This window comes from Nuphar pumila, chromosome 14, assembly GCF_984573655.1.
Source record: "Nuphar pumila chromosome 14, dmNupPumi1.hap1.1, whole genome shotgun sequence".
Taxonomy (NCBI): Eukaryota; Viridiplantae; Streptophyta; class Magnoliopsida; order Nymphaeales; family Nymphaeaceae; genus Nuphar; species Nuphar pumila.
This window is the reverse complement of record NC_143262.1, coordinates 90320099-90341034: the sequence shown is the minus strand read 5'-3', so window position 1 is coordinate 90341034 and position 20936 is coordinate 90320099. Positions and strand designations below refer to the sequence as shown.

The following is a 20936-nucleotide window of genomic DNA, read 5'->3' as shown; positions in this document are numbered from 1 at the left end:
TTGTGTGGCCATTTGATCTTCAGTCACTTAAGAAATCAGTTTAAGATTCTATAAATAGTGGGGTCTGATCGATTATGAACCCAAGACCATACAAGGAGACCCATGTAGGCAGGGTGGGCCTGCAACTTCCCTCGTTAATTTTCTTTTTTTATTCCTTTCACATTGTCCACGAGAGAGAGAGAGCAAAATGTCAGTTTAACCAACTATTATGGTAATTGATCTCATTATGCATATACAATGACCAAAAACTTGACGGAAAAAACTGCGTTCACAGTAATAGACTGCGAATAGCTTCATCTAACGCTAAAAATAAAAAGGGAAAAAGGAAGAAAGGGGTCTAAGTCCACAGAATCACTACTTCTGGATCACCAACTGACACCAACCACAAGCAAGATTTCTGGAGTTCATACATCTTTCCAACCTGCAACGTTTTTGCTGGGGGAATCATCAACGTCTAAACTGTTTACTTGAAATTCTTCTGCAGAAACCTGTAAACCTTGTCAATTACAATGTGCTCTAACCAACCATCTGATTTACTTGTTTTCAATATGGTTCTTCCCACAACAAAAGCAACCCCTTTGCCTCCAGCCAGTTCAGTCTGTCTGATCTCTTCAGCACTCGCAGTCTCTTCTTTCAGATTGCCAACCATATATGCGATGTATTCGTCTCCTTCCATGTTAGGCACATCCTTGTAGCCATACTGCACCAAGCACCTATACACTCCAGGGCCTAATTTTCCTACCAAAAAGCGCTCATATTGAATAACTCTCTTGATAGGAAGAATTCTTACGGTCACTATCACCATGATTTCTGGAAGAGACCGGACGCTCTCAACATAGTGTTTGATAATGGGAGGGACACCATTGACAAGGTCTGTGAAGAAGAAATAGATGCCAGGGGTGCCAGCAGGCTCCGGGTTAGAGGCTAGTTGTTTCAAGCCATCTAGGCTTAACTTCCTGCTGGCCTCGTACCCATATTTCTTGCTTCTACCATATGTCCAAGACAATGTGATAATCAATAAGAAGGTGATCAGTGCAAAGGGAACTCATCCACCTTGTGGAACTTTGTTAAGCAAGGATGTCATGTAGACACCCTCCACAAAAAAGAATGGCATAAAGAAAAGCAGTATCAGGAATATATTGGCATCCCAAATGGTGTTGCATAACCACCACCATTAAGCTTGTGGTAATGAGCATGACCCACACAACAGCAACTCCTGCATCACAAGGAAAATACATCAATTGATTTCCTAATACAATGCAATCACTCAGGAGAGAGAGAGAGAGAGAGAGAGAGAGAGAGAGAGAGAGAGAGAGAGAGAGAGAGAGAGAGAGAGAGAGAGAGAGAGAGAGAGAGAGCATATACCATATGCATTGCCAATCTCCACACCACCTTTGAATCCAACAAGCAAAACAGACATAACCAGGAGGAAATAGTTGATCTCTGGGGAGTAAACTTGACCCTCGTGGGTGTTGGAGGTGTTTTATGTTCACACGCGGGAAGCAACATAGTGCCACAGATTGCCTTATAATGGAGAATCTTGCAGAGATCAAAGCCTGGCTTGCAACAATGTCAGCCAGTGTGACTACCACGAACATCGGTTCGGAATGCAGCTGTAAAGGTACTGCTGATCTTGTCTGGGTTCTTTATCAGAAATGCTGCTTCCCCAGCATAAGTTAAGATCAGTGCTGGATAGACTATGAATGAGAATGCTGTCTGCATGTCCAAAACCGTGCATCATTATTATACATAAAAAATAGGATTATAAGCATATAAGTCACATGATTCAAGTAATTAATTCAAAAAACCTGAATTGCTCTCTTGTTGAAGTGTCCCAAGTCTGCAAACATAGCTTCAGCACCTGAACCAAAAAAAAAATGTTGATTTACCCCAAGGCAACTAGGGAAGATTGTGAATTTATATGGTCTGTGGAGCAGTATTTGAATTTGTCAGCCCACCTGTTACACAGAGAAACGCTGATCCAAGAATCTGCCATGCATTCTTAAGGTCTCTAGAAAAGAAATAATAGATATAGTGTGGTGACAGTGCTTTAAAGATTCCCGGATAGTAAACTATGGTGTTGTAGACACCAATTGATGCAGTTGATGTACTGCCTGTACCGTAGGTCTGGAACATGAAGAGGTCACAAGGATGATGATATACAAGATCGCATGCTCTGGCCATTAGGAAAAAAGCCAAAAATAAGTTAGCATCCTTAAACGAAAATATATGAGGATAAAAACCAACCATAAAAAAAATTATTTCATTCTATACCAGTCTTGGTCTCTGAAGATCTAGTTTGGATGCCCTGAACAGCAGAAAACACTGCAAATAAAAATGCCAAAAGTAAGCTGATGACCAAGTATTTCTTAACATCATATTCTTTATCAAACTAGGAATGTTCTAGTGTCTTTTTTTTTTCTTTTTTGGAAACATAAAGAAAGAGAATGATCTAGTACGAGACTCGTTTGTTTCATTTCCATGTAAGGGAAAAAAGGCCTTTCATGGGAATGAGCACAGATTTTTTAAAAATCCTGCCAGCCCAGCCTTCTCAAGAGAAAGCTTTCATAAGTGGGGAGGTATGAAAAGTTTTGCATATGAAAAGTGATAAATGGTGAGAAAATCTGGGTTCTTGTGCCAGCATGGCATTTTCCTACCATGATGATTTGATATTTGTTTTACTCGTGATGGGAAAGAAGGGAAGAAGATGCCAGCTAAGTATTTTACCATGAAAAATAGATGACACAAACAGAAGTGTGTGATGTTTGCAGCAGCAGCAGGAATAGTTTAAGGAAGAGAAGTTTGTTACCAGATATTGCAGGCGTGAGTGCTCCACCACCAATGACCATGCATGTAGCAACCAAGACAACAAAGGTTATACAAGATTGGGCGCTCGGGCTCTTCTCCAGGAAAAGCCTGTCTTGCTCTTTATAACACTTTCCTCGCTATGAAACCTAAGCCTCGTGTCTGAATCCAGCCTTATGACCCTCCCCGTGATCTTGTTCTGAAAATTTATGTGCTGACACAACAATGAATACAGTGCAAACGTGCCACCTGCACGGTAGACACGGTAAAAGAGGATCAATAAGACTTTTTGTAAAGGAAAACAAGATCAGTTTTTACACCCGCCCGCGTCGCTCAAGTGGCAGTAGGCCTGCGGAGAAGGTGCTGACCCCTTCATCCCAGGTTCATATTCTATCGGATGTGTGGTTGCTTTTAACTGGTGTGTTCCATGAAAGCTTGGGTGCCAATGACCCCAATCGGAGTTTACCTCGCAAGGAGGCAGGCTCCTTAAGTGACCCAGTTCTCATGGAGGGTTCCTTATAAATATATGGTAACTGAAATATGTAAACCTGTAAAATATGTAAACTGATATGCATTGAGATTTTCACATTTTTTTTATATAAAATTTCACAGTACTGATCTAGATGCTTGGATTTATAGAAACCCACTTTTAGATCATTCGATTACGATGTATAAGAAAGATCTTTTAATACTTCAAATCAAATTTTTTGTAAATATTCAAGCATACAAAATCATATTTCTTGATCCGATTATGATGATCCAATAGTCGATTTCAAGTAAATGAACCACGCCGAATGCATCTGCGGGGTTAGATTTACAAAAAATCTTATGAAAATCTCGATTCATACTAGTTACATATTTTGCTGGTTTACATATTTCAGTTTTCACACACACACACACATATATATATATATATATATATATATATATATATATATATATATATATATATATATATATATATAATGAAAACCTCCCTAATAGAAACCCTTCCAAACCTCTTCAATGAAAAATTTTGGGTGCCCTTTTCAACTGTGTTCAACATGATTGATTTACTATAAATCATACTTGGATCATGAATTTTGAATAGAAAAAAATGGTATTTGGAGCCTAAAAAATTTATAAAAATTATACACCATTGATTTTGAAACTTCTAAAAACCTATATGTGCATCAGAATCAAATGCTCTAAGAACTGATTCCTATAAAAACATGCATATATATCTCATATGTACGGTTAGAATTTTGAAAAAATCCCCAAAATCCAAATCTAGGATGAAATTGTGTTAACTATATTTGGGCTCATCTACCAGAATATCTTTAACTACATTTGTGGGCTTATCATCATCACCATTTGAGGAGGCAGCCAACATAGGATAACATTTATCCGGTTAGCCATTACCTACATTTGAGGAGTAAGGGTCGACCAATACAAGTTGTATTTATGTACTCAACTCTTGAAAAATGATGTATCAAGAAAAACTTAATCAGATTTTCATCTTTGATCTTTCTTCAATTCTTTAGTTTTCTTCATGGTATCAGAGCGAGGACTTTGATCCTCGAATTTCATCTTGCCAGACCCGCAGTTTGGTCATCGCATGTTACCAAGCCACTACCGACAATTCTCATCTTACCATCGTGGTAGACGTCTTTCTTTTGCTGATCGAAGATCAACTCCGTTCACAACATCTTCGAGCTTTTCCCAATAGCTTATGATAGTATGAACAACGATGCCAGTTCATCTGAGAACACTCAAGAATCGATAGTCAATCTTTTTTTTCTCCATCACTTGAATAACTCGACGATATCCTTAATGTCACAACAACTTGTCAGAGATAACTACTCAATGTGGAGTAGATCTATGGTTATGGCACTAAGTGCCAATAATAAATTGGGTTTCATCGATGAATCAATCACGAATCCTGAATCATCATCACCAAATGTTGTTATATGGGAGCGGTGCAACAATATGGTGTTATCATGGTTGCTTAACTTCATTCACAATGATCTAGCAACCAACATTATCTATGCTCAAACCACAACTGAGGTATGGGCAGAGCTTCATGAGAGGTTCTCATCGAACGCTCCCAAAATATATCAAATCCAACAAGCGATAATCTATCTCAAGCAAGGACAATCTTCATTAAACAATGTATTTCATCAAACTGAAGGGGTTATAGGATAAAATGTCCACATATATTGAGATTTTGCCTTGTTCGTGTGGGGCTATAAAGATCATTCAAAAACTTCAACAATGAGAAAGACTCATTCAATTTTTGATGGATCTTAATGACAATTTTAGTACCATCCAAAGTCAATTACTCCTCTTGACACCCTTATCAAATATATCCAAGGCCTATTCATTGATCATTCAAGAAGAACAACAACATGACCTTCGTCTCACACCATCCCATGAACCAACTGCCGTGACAATCGATCAAGGCAATCTACCTATCAAAGCCAACACATTGAAGATAGGCCAAACACATCCCATACTAAAATGCGATCTTTGTGGGCGTCTAGGTCATATCAAGACAAAATGCTATTACCTTCATGGTTTTCCTAACCGATCAAGGAGTTCTTCCAATACACACTTTACTAATCAAGCTAATGTCAATGCATATTCCTCCACAACCAAACCAAAAAAACCAATTTTCAGTCCTTAACTTCCCAAGCTTACCCAAAAAATAATATAATAGATCATGACCATTGTCAATATAGGTAAGCAACACACTCCATCTATGGCCAACTTTGCATTTAATATACCCAAACCATCAATTTGTTTATTTGCATCTCAATGTTAGATTATAGATTTAGGGGCTACATATCACATTACAAATTCAATATTCAAGCTTTTATCCCCGATGTCGATTTTCTTCCTACCCATCGACCTTTCTAATGGGACGTTTGCCCTTGTCACTCACACTAACAATGTCATATTGACTTTCACAATTACTTTAAATAATGCCATATGTGTTTCTCATTTCAAATTCAACATCATCTCAGTTAGCAAATTAATTCATGAATTAAAATATAACATTGTGTTTAAAGAAAATTATTGTATTTTTCAAGACCTGCACTCGAAGATGACGATTGGAACAGGTAGGCTACAAGAAAATTTTTACATTCTTGAGGACGGTTGTAACCATGCCTTGAATGTTTAATCTCCTTCCATTTGGCACCTTAGACTTGGATATTTATCAAATTCTCGACTTCAAATTCTTATTAATTCAAATAAAGTTAATGAAAAAAAAATCATGAATATTGTTCCATTTGTCATAAGGCCAAACAAACCATATTGTCCTTTTTTCATGGGACCATATCATCTTCCAAACCATTTGAATTACTACATTATGACATATGGGGTGCATATCAAACTTCTATGTTAGGAGCTCATTTCTTCTTGATCATAGTAAATGACTACCGCAGATGCACGTGGGTATATCTCATGAGGTATAAGTCTAAGACATTCAATATTATCAAATTTTTTATCGTGTTGATCCAAAATCAATTTCAAACCAACGTTTTGAGTATTAGATATGATAATGAAACCAATTTTTTTTCAAATGACATGCAACTTTATCCTAGAGAAAATGGAATCAACCATCAGTATAGTTGCGTAGCAACTCCACAACAAAACGAAGTTGTTGAACGCAAACATAAAAGTTTATTGAACGTGGCTCGGCCCCCCCGATTTCTATCAAGTTTTAGGAGAAACGTGTTCTTACTGCAACATACCTGATTAATTGACTCCTCTCAAAATGGATAAAACTCCATATGAGATGTTATACAACCAAGCACCCAAATATGATCATTTATGAATATTTGGATGCTTATGTTATAATTTTAACATCAATCATACCCACAAATTTGATACATGACAAACAATGCATCTTTGTAGGATATCCATATGGTCAAGTTGGTTATAAAGTTTATGAACTTGAATCTCAAAAGATATTTGTCAGTCGAGATGTTAAATTTTATAAAAATGTTTTTCCTTTTCAAGATTATGAAGCTCCTTCTATTGATGCTAATAATGTTATACCCATGCCCATATTTGAATCCCAAGACTTCTCACCATATCATCAAGCTCTTGAGCCTTTGCCCACCATCCCGAATGCCTCCAATGATCCCATATCATCATCTATTTCAGACGACCCGTCCAATCTTATCACCGCCCAAAGCACCCAAGACATGCCTCAACTTCAAAAATCTGATCATTCTCGGCAACCACCTTCATACCTTAAAGATTTCAAGTGTTACTTTGTAGCCTCCATGCTCCAATCAGATGACTAATGTGACGTGACTTTAAGTACTCACCATCCTCTTAACCATTGCCTTGCATATCAACACTTCTTTCCTTCACAGAGAATTTTCTTAGCCGTCATCACTCAAAATCTTGAGCCAAAGACTTTTGTTCAAGCCATAAAATATCAACATTGATATGATGCAATGGCTGCTGAAATCCGAGCACTTGCGGCAAATAATACTTGGACGATGATGACCTTATCTGAAGGTAAGCATCCTGTTGATTGCAAATGGGTCTATAAAGTTAAATTTTGGTCTGATGGTTCCATTGAATGTTATAAGGCCCACTTGATTGCCAAAGGGTATACTCAAATGGACGGTCTTGCCAATCTCCACACCACCTTTGGTTGCCAATCACAGAGTAATACAATGGCATCACTCATGAGAGAGAGCGAGAGAGAGAGAGAGAGAGAGAGAGAGAGAGAGAGAGAGAGAGAGAGAGAGAGAGAGAGAGAGAGTATACATATGCATTGCCAACTATGTCACATGGGTGCGGGTGCGGGTGCGGGGGTGCGACACTTTTAAAAAACTTGGGTGTGGGGTTGCAGCAAGATAATATATATATATATATATATATATATATATATATATATATATATATATATATATATATATAATTTATGCAAGGAAGGAGTCGAGCCCCCTCTTTGCGCCCTCTTTGTGCAGAAAGGGGGGTCCGAGGGCTCCCCCCAGTGCGGGTCCCGCTACGCAGGCAGCGGGCGGGGGTCAGGGGGCCGCGCCCTAGGAAGATTTCTTTTTTTAAATAAAAAAATAGGACACAAATGACCCTGGGTGTGGTCAACGCACCTAGGGTCGGGTTGATCGCACCGGGTGCCGCACCCGCACACGCACTCGCATCACATCGTGTCGACGCGGGTGCGACACCCAGTTTGCCGAGTCCCCGTGACATAGATTTCCAATCTCTACACCACCTTTGAATCCAACAAGCAAAACTTAGATAACCAGAAGGAAATAGTTGATCTCTGGGGAGTAAACTTGACCCTCATGGATGCTGGAGTTGTGTTTTATGTTCACACGAGGGAAGCAACCTAGTGCCACAGATTGCCTTATAATGGACAAACTTGCAGAGCTCAAAGCCTGGCTTGCAACAATGGCAGCCAGTGTGACTACCACGAACATCGGCCAGAATATTGGGTTCGAAATGCAGCTGTAGAAGGTACTGCGGATCTTGTCTGGGTTTTTTATCAGAAATGATGCTTCCCGAGCATAAGTTGAGATCAGTGCCGGATACACTATGAATGAGAATGTTGTCTGCATGTGTTGGATCAATTTTCGGATCATGCAGTTTCACAATCATCATCATGATATTAAACATGATATACATCAGGAAATATAACAGTATTGACATCATGATCAACAGACGATCGAAACAATAACAGGGAGCAAACATGTCGGGTTCCACCATATACCAAAATCCAGACTTATGCAAATGAACAAACATATGCATATAACATAATATAAACAACTGAAGCATGTTAAAATTATGTAAAAGGCTAAGGCATACGAAAGTACTCCCCTTAGAGAAGATTGGCCCCCACATACAGTGCAAACAGGGTCAGACGTTCTTCCCCCAGGATACAATAGCCTCGACGATTAGAACGGTGCACTCCGACGGATCGTCCATCGAAAACAACCTCTACGAACCAAAATTGCAGAAGGAACCTTAGGAGAGAGAGAGAGCAACAGGGAAAGAGAAAACCGCATAGCTCTTCTTCAGAAATCAGTGCGTCTCAAATTTCTGTAACCCCAGCCCTAACCACGCTTTTATAACCCACGAACAATTATAAAGCGTGAAAGGAACCCGTTACGGAATTCAAGGAGACATGACCCATTAACGGAAATTGAAGAATCGAAATATGTTAACGGAATCCGAAGAGCCATAATGGGCACGAACTGCGAGGAGTCGTGACCCGTTATCATTTCTCATAACCCGTTAAAGAATCCAAATATTCACAGAAACTTTGAGCAAAATGATACTTTGGTCTTGATTGGATATGACCCTAAAGTGCCAATTACCCGAACCCGAACCTAAGCCCGGCCTGACTCGGCTCGGCACGACACGACACAACACGACGGGCGGGCGAGCGGGCGCACACGCGTGTGTGTGTGGTAGTCATCCCAACCTCTTGTTCTCAGAAACAAGTGTAAGAGTTTACATGTGGGTTATAAAGCCCACAACAAACTCAAACACCATCAATATGGGACTATTCCACGTCATCAAAACCAAACTTTCTCTAAAACAACCCACGTTTCTTCTTTTGAATTTTCTCTCCCCTCACTTCTTACACCTAACATTCCCTCACAAATTCAAAGAATGAAACGGGAGGAAACCAAGATGCAAGATAAGACAATCTGCAACAGGACATATCATGCTTTCAACAATGATATCTTCCGGTTTGAACCACTACCTTAGTTGACTAACTTTACCCCCACAGGAACAAAGTGAACTGAAGTCTTGAACTTGAACCTTTGGTGTAGGAGTGTCCATTAACAACAACATGATAAAGGTTCTGGTTGTAATATTTAGGGGCGACACGTTAAAGGCCATGCGCCCAAATCCTGTTTCATGAGTGACTTCAGGAATAACCCAATTCTTTAAACTGCGGCCACAAAATCACACTCACATAGGTGGGCTTCTCCAGAGATGCACTGCTAACATCTCGCCTAAAAGGCTTTGAACCCATTCAGAGTTTTAACTCTTCCTTAACTTGCAGCTACAACACATTTCGAGAGTAATCAGGGGAACAGACACAAATACATAGTATCTCATAAATAAGGTGCTATCCAGTTCACCCTACAACTTGTTATTACCACATTGAACCTACTTTATGAGATCTCCACTCAGATAGGTTGAGTTGATACTGTAGATGAACTACTGATGGGTTTCAGTTTCATTTCCTCTCTGGATTTTAGGACCAATGACTTATCTAGTCCTTTCGTTAATGGATCAGTTGTGTTCTCTTTGGATCCAACATAGCCCACAACAACCATTAATCGAGACACCAGTTCTCTTACAGATTTTATTCCGACTTGGATGTATCTTCTCCGCTTTTGGTTATATTTTGTGCTTTTAGTCTTTGCAATTATGGCCATATTGTCACAATACACAGATATAGCAGGAATTGACTTGCTCATTAAAGGAAGTTCCTCAAGAAGTCCCTTCAACCATTCAGCTTTCAATCCCGTGATATCTAAAGCACAAAGTTCAGTCTCAAAAGTAGACCGAGACAAGATGGTCTGCTTTACTGATCTCCAGGTGACTGCACCGCCACCCAAGGTAAATACATATCCTGTCACGCCATAACTACCTGAGTTCATGGCTATCTAGCTTGCATCACTATATCCCTTCAGGACTGCAAGGAATCTCTTGTAATGCAAACTCAAGGAAATAGTTTCTTTCAGGTACCTTAGTACCCTGTCCAATGCCTTCCAATGGGTGCGATTTGGACTTGTGTATCTACTTAATTTTGTCACGAAGAATGAAATATCCGGTCTTGTGCAATTTGCAAGATACATCAAACTTCCAATAATCTAGGAATACCTTAATTGAGACACAGAAACACCACTCATATTCTTATGAAGATGGATAGAAGGGTCATATGAAGTTGTTACAGATCTCCCTTGGTTATAACCAAATTTCTCAAGTATTTTCTCAACAAAGTGAGATTGAGAAATGACTATCCCCTGAGCTGAACGAGTCAACTTTAAGCCTAAGATCACATTTGCAACACCCATATCCTTCATATCAAACTTACTACTAAAAAACGACTTTGTCTCATTCACGATTCCCATATTGGAACCAAACAATAGAATGCCATCTACATACAGGCATAAAATAATACAACCATCACTTTTAACTTTGCAATAAACACACTTATCAGATTCATTGACAACAAACCCAAATGATAAAATAACATTATCAAACTTCTCATGCCATTGTTTAGGGGCTTGTTTTAGTTCATATAATGACTTAACAAGTCTACATACTTTATTTTCATTACCAGAAGCCACATAACCCGCAGGTTGATCCATATAGATCTCTTCTTCAAGATCGTCATGCAAGAAAGCAGTCTTCACATCCATTTGATGGATCAACATAAATGGAAGCCAGTGCAATAAGCACCCTAATTGTGGTCATCCGAGTAACCGGAGAATAGGTGTCAAAGTAATCTATTCCCTCCATTTGTTTGAACCCCTTGGCAACCAGTCTTGCCTTGTACTTGTCAATGGATCCATCTGGTTTCAACTTTTTCTTAAAGATCCATTTTCATCCAATAGTGGAACTACCACGAGGGAGGTCAACCAGTTGCCAAGTGCCATTAGAGATAATGAAATCCATTTAACTCTTGATGACGTCTTTCCAATACCTTGCTTCAGGTGAAGCCATTGCATCTCGGAAAGTGGGAGGATCATCCTCGATAAGGTAAGTGATAAAATCACTTCCCAAATCCTTGGTAATTCGTGGTCTCTTACTCCTTCTAGGTTCAACCACTTCCTCAGACTCAATAGGTTCGAGATGAGAACAAGATGGTTCTACCCCCACATCTGTCATCCTTTCCACATGTTCAGAAATGGAACCAAAAGTTGAAGATATATCTAAAGAAGAAAGATTCTGAGGTACACAAACTTTTATGAGAAATACATCCTCAAAGAATGTAGCTTCTCGAAGCTCAACAATAGAGTTTACATCTATGCCAGATATCTCAGACTTAATTACTAAGAACTTGTAGGCATAACTGTTCTCTAGATAACCCCAAAAGACAACATCTACTATTTTAGAACCCAGTTTCTTCCTGTTGTGCTATGGGACAAGTACCTTTGCAAGGCACACCCACACTTTAAGGTATTTTAAGCTCAATTTCCTTTTTCTTCAGAGTTCAAAAAAGCTACTGTCTTTATGCTTCTGAGGAACTCTATTCAGAATATGGCAAGCCATATTCAGAGCATCCCCGCACATATAGGTAGGTAATCCAGAACTCCCAAGTAGAGCATTGATCATGTTAGTTAGGGGTCTATTCTTTCTTTCTGCAATCCTATTAGATTGAGGTGAATATGGAGCAATAAACTCATGAACTATGCCAACAGATTTGCAATATTCATTGAGTTTATTAGAGGTACATTCTTCCCCTCTATCAGACCTCAGTCTTTTAAGTTTTCTACCAGTTTGTGTTTCTGCTTCATTCTTAAAAATAAGAAACTTATCAAAAGCTTCATCTTTTGATTTTAGCAGATACACGTAACAATATTTAGTGCCATCATCTATAAAAGTGATAAAATACTTTTTATGATTTCTGGTAAACACTCCATTAAACTCACAGATATCTGTGTGCACCAGATCCAAAATTTCAGAATCTCTAACAATTGTATGAAATCGTTTCCTACATTGTTTTGCTTGTACACAAAATTCACATTTTTTAGTTTAATCAATGGAATGCTCAGGAATCATCTTAACGTTCATCATGCGATTCACAGAATTGAAATTCACATGACCTAATCTATTATGCCACAAATCAGATGATTATATATTATATGCAACATTAGACAATGAATCAAAAGAAACATCATTTTCTAATTTATCACTGCAAACATGTTAAACACGAAGTTTAAACAAACCATCATCTAAATACCATTTCCCAATAAAGGTTCCAGAATGTAAAATAACAACTTTATTACATTTAAAGTTAAATTCATAACGCTCTCTAACAAGATATGAACCACTTAGAATGTTCTTTCTAACTACAAGCACATGGTGCACTCTGTGTAAAGATAGAACTCGTTCTGAAGGAAACATCAGATCCACACATCCAATCCCTAACATCTTTGCAGCCATTGAATTGCCCATAGTCACGGATCTGCCTGCAGTAGCCTGATATGAGACAAAGACAGACTTATCAGCACAAACATGCACATTAGCCCCATTGTCAACCAACCACTCAGTTGGCTCATAAACGTGATATATTTGCGGGTTAATAAAAATATACACAGTACTGGTCCCAACGACCTGAGTCACCATGTTGACTTGAGACGTTCTATCTGTGGTCTTATGAGCTTTGGCCTTCTTTGAAGGACATTCCTTAGCCCAGTGCCCAATCTGCCCATAGTTCCAACATGGTTTGTTCTTTGCCTTTTTCTGGATTTTGACCTTAGGTTTAAACTGATTTTTCATTGCAGATTTCGGTCTTTGTCCCTTGCCCTTAAAAGATCCAGTCATCATGTTCACTTTAGGTTGTTCAGTTGGCATCATGACCTGTTTCTGGCTTCTATGCTCTTCTTCAATGACAATGGCTACCATAAGATCATCCAGAAAAATCTTCCCTCTACGGTGCTTGAGAGACATACCAAAGTCTACCCAAGACTTAAGAAATTTCTCTACGATGGTCATAACTTGAAACTTCTCAAGAAGTTTCATATCAGCCTCAACCAAACTATGGAGCAACAACATAAACTCGTGTGCCTGCTCAGTGACCGACTTGCCCTCTACCATCTGATATTTCAAAAACTTGACAACTGAGTATTTTTTAAGACCTTGATCTTCGGTATTATACTTTCTGTCAAGTTGATCCCAAAGGCCCTTAGCAGTGGTAGACGAGGAATAATACATATCGAACAACGTGTTGGACAGAGCCAATAGTATACAACCACGACATATACTGTCATTCTCTTTCCACTCTATAACCGCAGTGACGGCAGCAGGGTCAGAGTCAAAATAAAAAATCGAAGGGCAGTCAATTTCCAGAATAGACAACAACCCTATTGTAGTGAACCAGATTTTCATGCGTTGCTACCAACACTTGAAATTCTGACGGATAAACTTTTCTGACATCTCGGACATGTCCACTTTTGGTACGAACACAGAAGAAGTCGACATGCTTAGAATCTTCTCTAAGACTATTGGATCGACTTTTGGATCATGCAGTTTCACAATCATCATCATGATATTAAATATGATATACATGAGGAAATATAACAGTATGGACATCATGATCAACAGACGATCGAAACAATAACAGGGAGCAAACATGTCGGGTTCCACCATATACCAAAATCCAGACATATGCAAATGAACAAACATATGCATAGAACATAATATAAACAACAAAAGCATGTTAAAATTATGTAAAACACTAAGGCATACGGAAGTACTCCCCTTAGAGAAAATTCGCCCCCACATACAGTGCAAACAAAGTCAGGCGTCCTTCCCCCATGATACAATAGCATCGATGATCAGAACGGTGCATTTCGACGAATCATCCTTCGAAAACAACCTCTACGAACCGAAATTGCAGAAGGAACCTTAAGAGAGAGAGAGAGCAACATGGAAAGAGAAAACCGCAGAGCTCTTCTTCAGAAATCAGTGCATCTCGAATTTCTGTAACCCCAGCCCTAACCACGCTTTTATAACCCACGAACGGTTACAAAGCGTGAAAGAAACCCATTACGGAATCCGAGGAGACGTGACCCATTAACGGAAATCGAAGAATCAAAATTCGTTAACGGAATCCAAAGACCTATAACAGGCACAGACTACGAGGAGTCATGACCCGTTATCATTTCTCATAACCCGTTAAAAAATCCAAATATTCACAGAAACTTTAAGCAAAAAGATACTTTGGTCTTGATTGGATATGGCCCTAAAGGGCCAATCACCCGAACCCGAACTCGAACCCGAACCAAGCCCAGCTCGGCTCGGCAGGGCACGACAGGTGTGTGTGTGTATGGTAGTCATCCCAACCTTTTGTTCTCAGGAACAAGTGTAAGAGTTTACATGTGGGTTATAAAGCCCACAACAAACTGAAACACCATCAATATGAGACTATTCCACGTCATCAAAATCAAACTTTCTCTAAAACAACCCACGTTTCTTCTTTTGAATTCTCTCTCCCCTCACTTCTTACACCTAACAACATGTCCAAACCGTGAATCATTATTATACATAAAAAATAGGATTATAAACATATAAGTCACATGATTCAAGTAATTAATTAAAAAACCCTGAATTGCTCTCTTGTTGAAGTGTCCCAAGTCTGCAAACATAACTTCAACACCTGAACAAAAAAAAAATGTAGATTTACACCAAGGCAACTAGGGAAGATTGTGAATGTATATGGTCTGTGGAGCAGTATTTGAATTTGTCATCCCATCTGTTACACAGATAAACGCTTATCCAAGAATCTGTCATGCATTCTTAAGGTCTCTAGAAAAGAAATAATAGATATAGTGTGGTGAGTTTGGTGACAGTGCTTTAAAGACTCCCGATTAGTAAACTATGGTGTGTAGACACCAATTGATGCAGTTGATGTACTGTCTGTACCGTAGATTTGGAACATGAAGAAGTCACAAGGATGATGACACACAAGATCACAACATGCTCTGGCCATTAGGAAAAAAGCCAAAAAAAAGTTAGCATCCTAAGCGAAAATATATGAGGATAAAAACCAACCATAATTTATATCATTCTACACCAGTCTTGATCTTTGAAGATCTAGTTTGGATGACCTGAACAACAAAAAACATTGCAAATAGAAATGCCAAAAGTAAGCTGATGACCAAGTATTTCTTAACATCATATTCTTTATCAAACTAGGAATGTTCTAGTGTCTTTTTATTCTTTTTTGGAAACATAAAGAAAGAGAATGATCTAGTACCAGATTCGTTTGTTTCATTCCCATGTAAAGGAAAAAGGCCTTTCATGGGAATGAGCACTGATTTTTAAAAAATCCTGCCAGCCCAGCCTTCTCATGAGAAAGCTTTCATAAGTGAGGAGGTATGCAATGGCAGAGCCAAAAGTTTTTCGTTGGGTAGGCAGACTTCAGGTCTCAGGGACAATGCTATGGTCTTGAAGGATGATCCATTTATTCAGACCAGTGGCGGAGCCAAAAATTTTTCGTTGGCAGAACAATCATTCGTGGAGAGATAAAACTTAAATAAGCCTTTGAATTAAAATAACAATTGTTACAAACACAAACAACTAAATTTATGAACATAATAAGATAAAACCTTAAATTATACTTTTAAACTAAAATAAAGATTGTTCACTTAAGAAATACAAACAACTAAATTCATGAAAATTTTACATTGGACATCTTCTATTTTTCATATTTTGAAATCAATTCATAATTGCATCATCACTGATAGTATCAAATGTCGCCTTCTCTATGGAAGTAACCAAAGCATCATTGATCCATTCATCCCACATTCTATTACGTAGACAACTTTTGATATTGTTCATAGCTGAAAATGCTCTTTGAACACTTGTTGCAACTGACAAAGTTAATACCAACTTAATCAATAAATACATATGAGAAAATACAATGTACTTTTGAGTTGCTACCATCATCTTTGCTAGCTCTGCTAAAGATTTTAAACTCGAAAACTGATCACTGTTTTGCATTTCTGCAATATATATCCAATTGATTTTCAAGTCTAATTATGTTTACTCTAGAAAAGACCTTAGGGTAAAGCTCAACAAGACAAATCAACTTATATTTATCAAAAGCAGAAAAATAATTATTTGAACTCAAGCATACCATTGAAAGGAAGAGCTCTGTATTTGCTTCAGTGAAACGATAATTCAACTTTTGAAGTTGTAAATCAATAATAGCATAAAACACATCAATATGATAATGATGCAATGTCACCACAAGGAAAATGCTAATTAGCGACGACAATTCTGTCGCAAATTACTGACAGATTAGCGAAAGAAAGATATTTGTCGCTTACCTTTATGAAATTAGCGACATAAACCAATCTGTCGCTAATCCGTCGCTCCTTAGCAACGAATAATCGATGGAATGCTTTTCGTCGCAATATCCATCGTAACTTAGCGACAGATCAACGACAAAACCTTTTCGTCGCTATATATTCATCAAATAAGCGATGACCTAGCGATGACATTTTATCGTCGCTAATCCATCGCTAATTTTCTCGTAAATCCCTAATTAGAACCCTTTCTTTCTCTTACCTGTTTCATCTCTCTCGCCCGACGCTCCCCAGCCCGCTGCCCATCGCCCCCCGATCTGTCGCCCTCTCGACTGCCTACCCATGACTGTCTCCCGACGCTCCCCCTTCGTCGACCTCCGTCACCCTTCTCAGCAGGCACCGCCGACAGAATCTTATGAGCAGAGCTACCACAGCTGTCGTCGACACACCGACGATGTCTCTGTCATGATCCCCTGTGCCATCCTTGTCGCCGTTGTCTTTTCCGGCGTCTCCCAAGTAAACCCTGCAACCCCCTATCGCCTTTCCTCCGTTTCTTTCGGGATTGTCGGCAGGGGGTGGCACCCCCTGCCTCGCTTGTTTTCTGGCAGGGGGTGGCCCCCTCTGCCTTGTTTTTCGGCAGGGGGTGCCTTCCCTGCCTTGCTTCTTCTTTGACAAACGGTGCCTCTCTGCCTTACTTTTTTTCCAGCAGAAGGGTGGCCCCCTGCATTGTTTGATTTCTCCGACAGAGGGTGACACCCTCCTGCCTCGCTTGTTTTCTGACAAGGGGTTGCCCCCTCTGTCTTAATTATTTTTCGACAGGGGGTGGCCCCCCTTGCCTTGCCGAAGAGACCAAAGGGGAAGGGGAGGCCTGACAGAGGTGGTCGGGACCTCTGCTAACCCCCCCGACACCGACCTCAGATGGGTGGGGAGGGACCGATAGAGGCAGTCAGGCTTTGCCGGCTCTCCGACAACCACCGACGGCCCCAGAGGAAGGAGGAGGCTCTGGCTGAGGCCACCGGCCCTCTATCGGACCTCCAACGGTCACAGAGGAAGAGGAAGGCTCTGACAGAGGACACCGACCCTCTGCCGATCCTTCGACGATCCCAATCGAACGAGAAGAGAAAAATAGAAGTCGGGGTTTACCTGCGGGAGGCGCCGGTTCTCATCGCGACAGGGTTGGCATGGGGGATCAGCTCCCCAGAAATTGCAGAGGAGGAAACATAGAAGACGAGAGGGAGCCGTCGATGCTGGGGTTGTCGAAAGCCATAATGAGACAGAGAGAGAGATGAGAGTTGCGAGGAGAGGGAACGAGAAGGGAGGGAAGAGGGAGCAGGCGCAGAGCTACGCCGCTTCCCTCTGATGATAAAGAACCCTTTGTGGGTCTGAATAAGGAAACCCCAAAGGGTTTCCTTTCACAGAGTAATGCAGCGACCAACGATGGTTGTTACAGGAGGTGAAGAGGAAAGGGGAGGGCGGCGCAGGGAAAGGCATTGAGAGCCCTTCCCCACTACACTACTCACTTAACCTTATTGGGTTCTCGGATCCGGTCAGATTCAGACCCGACTCGACCCGAGTTTGATAAATTTTTTTTTTCTCACGGTTATTACAATTGGGCACCGAGTCGAGTTGACTCAATTTCTAATTCTAGGGTGGGCGACCACCCACCCATGCCCACCCCAAGCTCCGCCAGTGTACCAATCCCTTAGAGTAGTATATGGAGACATAGGGACGTCCCCACTTTACGATTTCTCATCCATTAATCTTTAAAATTCTTTTGAAAGAAATATATTATCGATCTTTTCCACTATAAGCCTGATAGCTTTGATAAAGTACGTTTTTCATTGTACTGCTTGCATATGAGTATGGAGAAGGTAAATCATAATATATATATATGGAAATGAAAACCGCCCCAATGAAAAACCCTTTCAATTCTCTTCAATGCATGTTTTATAGGATTCTTTTATATCTTTTTCAAAATGCTGACCATACAGATGTTATCTATATACATTTTTTTTTATAGGAATCAGTTTTTGTTGCATTTGATTCGGATGCATAAATAGGTATTTATAAGTTTCAAAATCAATGGTGTACAATTTTCATAAATTTTTAAGGCTTTCTATTCAAAATTCATGATCCAAGTACCCATTTTATATTAAATCAATCATTTGAACACATCTGTACGGTCAGAATTTTGAAAAAAATACCCAAAAAATTTTCATTGGGCAGGTTTGTAAGGGTTTCCCATACTATCTCACTTAGGCACTGAAATGGTATGGGACGTTTCTCAGGCCTATAGAGATGTGAAAAACTTTTGAGCCTACTTATGTCATTGTCTGCCTCGTTGCTACCCGGGGCTTCGATATCTTCCGAATGCCCTTCAGAGCCTCCTGCCATCTCTGTTACAAATAAACTTGTTTGTTACATGTTTTGCTTTTATGATGAGGAACCCCGGGTGAGGCCCCACGATCAATGCTATCAGAATTTAGATAAGCTGCAGGCTGAATTGGCCATCTTTTAATAAATATACAAATAACAAAAAAATATTTTTTTAATATTATTTTAAAAATATTTTAATGGTTTTAACATGTCACATTGTGATTGACACATAAGAATTTTTTTAATGGTTTTTAATACTATTTTTGGGAAGCCAAAATAAATGTCGCCCAACCAACGCGTTAATCAATAACTTAATGTATACATGCAAACCAGCAAAAAATGCAGGTATCTAAGGAGATTTTCATAGTTCTTTCTTTTATAATTTATTCAGATGCTTGGTTTTATAGAAACAGACTCTTAGATCCTATTACTATATATATAAAAAAGATCTTTTAAGGCTTGAAAATTATCAGCTCAGAATATTAATAAATATTCAAAATATTGATTTTTTATCAAGATTTTTCCTTTTTCTAAACATATCATAATAACCCATATAGTCATACCGTTTGCATGCTGGACAAATATTAAAAAAAAAAAACCAATTGAATAAAACTTTTATGAACAAAAAAATTGGATGTCTCTACATCTGTTTATTTAGATTAATGGACCAAAACCAAAGTTAATGTTTTTCCATGTTTGCTGAAAACATGAAGAAAATGCTTGGGGCCCACCGTCTTGGGAAAAGTGTTTCCTTCTTCCACCACTTTATCCTACATAGGGGTGGCAATTTCTGACACTACCTGCCAACCCGCCTCTTAGGCGGGTTCGGGTTGGGCTTAAGCCAACCCGTTTAATAAACGGGTCGACCCGCATAACCCGTTTATTAAACACGTCGGGTTCGGGTTGGGGGGTATGCCAACCCGCCAACCCGGCTGACCCGTTTAATAAACGGGTTAGGCGGGTGGGTCAACCCGTCAACCCGACCCGTCAACCCGACCCACCAACCTGCCTACCTGCCAACCCGATCCGTCAACCTGCCAACCCGACCCGCCAACCTGACCCGCGAACCTGAAAACCCATTTATCCGACCCAACCCATTTATTAAATGGGTTGGCGGGTCGTGTCGGGTTACCCGTTTATTAAACGGGTCGGGTTCGTGTTTGCCACAGCTGACCCGTTTAATAAACGGGTCGGGTTCGGGTTGAGGTATGCTGACATGCCAACCCGCCAACCTGCCAACCCGACCCGCCAACCCGACCCGATTGCCACCCCTAATCCTACAATCAAACGGGCTTATATGAAAAACTAATAGAATTGTGCCTATTTTCAGCGGGCTCATTAACACGGGTGAGATTCGGGTTGATTCCAGATCCATATTTGGAGTGTCGAACAGGGCTGGGAAGCAAGCCAAGCAGCTCGTGGCTCAGCTTATGTTCGGCTCATAGAGAGCTCATTCAAGCTCATAAAATAGGCTCAGCAAGTTGATTCCACTCGGCTCGACTCCTATAATCTCGTTAGACACTAAGAAATATATTTTTGATATATTTTACATGTATTTTTTTGTAATCCTATTTGTTAGGTATAAAAACAATGTTTTTCTTTTTATTTTTTTTATACAAGCCAACTCGAACTTGGCTCGTTTAACTTAGACTGATTATGGGCTTGAAATCAGCTTGGTTCGCCACAAGAATGAACCAAGCCTGAACAGTTCAAGCTCGTTTACCAGCC

At 39.7% G+C, this 20936-nt stretch overlaps 1 pseudogene; it reads right to left on the bottom strand.

Annotated features, from left to right (window-relative positions):
• Nucleotides 1-463: 463 nt before the first annotated feature.
• Nucleotides 464-8252, bottom strand: LOC149817374 (potassium transporter 26-like; annotated as a pseudogene).
• Nucleotides 8253-20936: the final 12684 nt, after the last annotated feature.